The sequence below is a fragment of the Conger conger genome, chromosome 10 (assembly GCF_963514075.1).
Source record: "Conger conger chromosome 10, fConCon1.1, whole genome shotgun sequence".
NCBI lineage: Eukaryota > Metazoa > Chordata > Actinopteri > Anguilliformes > Congridae > Conger > Conger conger.
The window spans coordinates 2,892,501-2,897,500 of NC_083769.1; the positions used below are offsets into that span (position 1 = coordinate 2,892,501).

A 5,000-nucleotide genomic window follows, 5' to 3' on the forward strand; every position below is an offset into this window, starting at 1 on the left:
CACCCCATGGGACAGCGTTAGGAGTACCACCCCATGGGACAGCGTTAGGAGTACCACCCCATGGGACAGCGTTAGGAGTACCTCCCCATGGGACAGCGTTAGGAGTACCACCCCATGGGACAGCGTTAGGAGTACCACCCCATGGGACAGCGTTAGGAGTACCACCCCATCATGGGACAGCGTTAGGAGTACCACCCCATGGGACAGCGTTAGGAGTACCACCCCATGGGAGAGCGTTAGGAGTACCACCCCATGGGACAGCGTTAGGAGTACCACCCCATGGGACAGCGTTAGGAGTACCACCCCATGGGACAGCGTTAGGAGTACCACCCCACGGGACAGTGTTAGGAGTACCACCCCACGGGACAGCGTTAGGATTACCACCCCATGGGACAGCGTTAGGAGTACCACCCCATGGGACAGCGTTAGGAGTACCACCCCATGGGACAGCGTTAGGAGTACCACCCCATGGGACAGCGTTAGGAGTACCACCTCATGGGACAGCGTTAGGAGTACCACCCCATGGGACAGCGTTAGGATTACCACCTCATGGGACAGAGTGTGCGGGCGTCGCAGTACCCAGAGCATGAGTGCCGTCATCAAAGCCCGGTCTGACTCCGCTGGGCACAGAGCCAACACGCTTCTGGCGTAGGAGCAGACACTCAAATCACAAGAAGCCCCTTCATGGTGACAGAACATATTCAGAACTTAGTACATCTTTCCTAAAAGTTGTATGTTTGGGTTGTCAAATGTTAGTGTTAACACTCCTGTCATTGAGCTGCACTGTGGGTTTCACCACATTAAAGGGATAGCGCACCCATCTTTAAAAAATGTGATATTATTTGACTTACCCCCAAAGTGGTATGTAGGACTGTTGTGATGTTTCCTCACCTCACTATGCTAGCTGTACTGGATTGGACCAATGCTAACAATTAGCATGTTGCCATTGGGTAGACTGCCCCCCCCTCCCGGCTAACCTTCTTTAAAATAACCTCAGACATTCAGAACTATTTATGGTTAAACAATAAATAGTTCTGAATGTCTACTCAGCGTTTAAGCTGTGGGTTTTGCCTGTGAAGACTGTATTTCTGTTAAAAAAGATGAAGCAATATGAGATACCAGAGAGCTGTCTTTGGGAGAAAAGCAAGCCATTTTGAAGCTTATAAGAGAGGAAATGGAACAGAGCCATTTCACGGGCATCGAGAATAGAGCTTCTACAACAGCCTGGAATGTCCTGTAAAAGAAACACTGCTGGTGTGCTGAGCAGCAGACGTTAAACCAAGGACAGCAGCTGGTGACAGAAACGGTGTGAGAGCTATGAAGAAAAATCCCAATCATCAGTCAGTGACATCACAAACAATCTCCACAGGGCAGTCAGTGACATCACAAACAATCTCCACAGGGCAGTCAGTGACATCACAAACAATCTCCACAGGGCAGGGGTGAAGGTACCTCAATAAACCGTTCGAAGAAGACTTGAAAGCAGCAATATAGAGGCTATACCACAAGATACGCGCGTATCAGTAGTAAGAATCAGAAGACCATCCATCCATCCATCCATTATCTGAACCCGCTTATCCTGATCAGGGTCGCAGGGGGGCTGGAGCCTATCCCAGCATACATTGGGCGAAAGGCAGGAATACACCCTGGACAGGTCGCCAGTCCATCGCAGGGCACACGCACCATTCACTCACACACTCACACCTATGGGCAATTTAGACTCTCCAATCAGCCTAATCTGCATGTCTTTGGACTGTGGGAGGAAACCGGAGTACCCGGAGGAAACCCACGCAGACACGGGGAGAACATGCAAACTCCGCACAGAGAGGCCCCGGCCAACGGGGATTCGAACCCAGGACCTCCTTGCTGTGAGGCGGCAGTGCTACCCACTGCACCATCCGTGCCCCCTAATTCAGAATTCAGTCTACAAAATACATTCTGCCAACTTATGGAGAAATGCGGCCAAACTAATTGGGAGGAACTTCATCATGCAGCAAGACAATGACCCAAAACACACTGCCAACACAACAAAGGACTTCATTAGGGAGAAAAAGTGGTTGTATACTGGCCAAGTCAATCACCAGACCTTAACCCAATTGAGCATGCATTTCACCTCCTGAAGAGGAGATTTAAGGGAAAACCACCCTGATAACTGAAAGAGGCTGCAGTAAAAGCCTGGAAAAGCATCACAAAAGAAGAATGCAACAGTTTGGTGAAGTCAATGGGTTGCGGGCTTGATGCAGTTATTGCAAGCAAGGAGTATGCTACCAGATATTAAATATTTACTTTCATTTACTTAAATACTCTCTGTTCCAATACATTTGCTCACCTAGAGAATGGGTGGTCTGATACCAAAGGTTAAACTCTGAGTAGTTTCTGGGTGTAAATACCAGGAAATAAAAGCTGACATTCTGAACTCTTGTGAATTCTTGTCATGTTCATCTTTTCATCTCAACCCCAAATGTTTTCAGTGTATTGCAAAAACAAAAGAATTGGCTTTGCAGTCCTGCGTACCTTTGAGGGTAAGTGAAATAATATGAAATTTTCAAATAATGGGTACACTATCCCTTTAATAATACTACTGGTCTTGCAGAATTGGAAATTCCAATTTTGTGCTTAATCTCTTTCACAATGGAACAACATAGATCGCTTTTCAGGTGTTAGAAACAAGTTTACATTTCCTCATTTGAGAAGTGGCGTTCGCATGAAATGCACGTCATATGCGTGCTGCGAGCACACGTTCACACACACAGAAGCACGCACACACACACACACACACACAGAGAAGCATGCACACACACAGAAGCATGCACACTCAGAAGCGCGCACATACACACAGAAGCGCACACATACACACAGAAGCACGCACACCCAGAGAAGCACGCACACACACACAGAAGCACACGCACACCCAGAGAAGCACGCACACACACACAGAAGCACACACACACACAGAAGCACGCACACACACAGAAGCACGCGTACACACAGAAGCACGCACACACACACAGAAAAACGCACACACACAGAAGCACACACACACACACACAGAAGCACACACACACACACACACACACAGAAGCACACACACACACACAGAAGCACACACACACACACACACACACACACAGAAGCACACACACACACACACACACACACACACAGAAGCACGCACACACACACAGAAGCACACACACACAGAAGCACACACACACAGAAGCACACACACACACAGAAGCACGCGCACACACAGAAGCACGCGCACACACAGAAAAACGCACACACGTAACAAAATGTCCTCACAACTTTCACATTTCGCCATGTGCCTTTTTATTTCATTTTTATTTCTTTTTCCATTTTTTTTTATTTCTTTTTTGCACAAGACATTAGGTACTGTTCACATACTAGTGTTGGAATAATTGACCACAAGCTAGCTACTTGTCAGTCTGAATAATAAGTTACGACAGTTTAAAGAGATACTTCTGTTCTTGATGTTTTCTGCATTATCCTTCAAAAGAGCCAAATAAAATGATACTAAAATTAAATACAAAAACAAATATTTTTTTTAAAAACAAATCAAATAAATAAATGTGATCTGGGGAAGGAGATGCGTTAGTGAAGAAGGACAATCCCAAAACTTTGCTCTGCTTATTAAATAAACGCATAACTACTCCAGTCTCACAGCATGAAAGTCACTGGAAACATTAAAATTGCACAGTGCAGTATAGATCTGCCACTTCATAATTCCACTGACCAACAGAGAACCAAAAACTAGTAGCTTCAATTCAAAGATGGCCTGGTCTGGGTAGGTGTGTGGGAGTGAGTGGGCAGGTGTGGATGTGTGTATCTGTGCAGGAGGGTAGTGGATATAGTGTGTATATTTGGATAAACTCATTGTGTCTTTCGCCTGGTCAGGATCAGTAGCTCCATGATTCCTAGTAGGGATCACAGTGGGCTTCCGAGACTAGGGGCTGCCTCTTCCTCATTGATAGAGACAGTTATTCACTGGCAAGATACCACACTCTACACTCCTTCCTTTCCCAGCCAAAGAGTTCCTGCTCAACAAATTGCACAGTTCTGGCGATAGCCACAGTTCTATGAATATTCATAAGCAGGCAAGTTTGGAATGTATTTGTGTTGCGAATGGCTGTGGAAGATTCTAAACACACAGCGGAACTGAGTAGAACCATAACTAAGCTGGGTGAGTCAGGGTCTTGTTCACAAACTCCAGACATCACCACAAGCCTTTCCCACAATGCAGGGACTCAGTGGTGTGCAACATCTTGCTACTTCAGTATACACTCTTGGGCATCTGTTGACTGCTGTCGCTATTGGTCATAGGGTGGGTAATGAGTCTGCACCCATAATGCTACAGAGCCCCCAAAGCTACCTGCGACATACAACTGTAAGTACATGGAATCTAATGATGTAAACATAATTAGTCTATTTTAGACACACACAAAAACTAATCCTTTTCCTATAATTTCAGCTCACTTCATCCTTCATTACAACTGCTCTGTCCAGTTCTACCCAAAAACATTTCTCAGACGATGCTGAGGTGGTTAATGTTAGACTTTTAGCATAGAGAACATCAAATCAGAACTAATAATTATGGATAATAATGAAATCATCTGTAAACTTCGCTAGGCAAACCATGAAATGAGAAAAACTACAGACTGTATGTATAAAATCAGACCAACTGCATTTCAGCATTACTAAATCAAACTAAGTAATGACAGCAGAGTCCATTTCAAATTTCCCCTCATTTCCACCAAACCTCTGAATCAACACAACAGAAATAATTTAGAGCTTTAAGACACACAACACAACTGACAGGAGGGACTGGAATTAAAGTGGAATAAGAGGCGCTGCCAATGAATGGCGTCCATTTAGAGGAGAGGGGCTGAGTGACATGTGCCTGACCAATCAAACAACTGACAATGCACTGCCGGTCTTTTGCGACCAATGAAATTACACAATCCAGGCAACAGGCAACATAC

The 5,000-nt window shown here is 45.4% G+C and overlaps 1 protein-coding gene across 1 annotated transcript in view; it reads right to left on the reverse strand.

Moving 5' to 3' along the window:
- Positions 1–3,306: 3,306 nt before the first annotated feature.
- The window catches only part of gdi1 (GDP dissociation inhibitor 1), a 15,501-nt gene continuing 13,807 nt past the window's right edge, over positions 3,307–5,000 (reverse strand). The window contains exon 11 of the mRNA XM_061257819.1: positions 3,307–5,000. This exon is cut by the window's right edge and continues 2,649 nt beyond it. The gene's annotated coding sequence lies outside the window, so the exon portion shown is untranslated.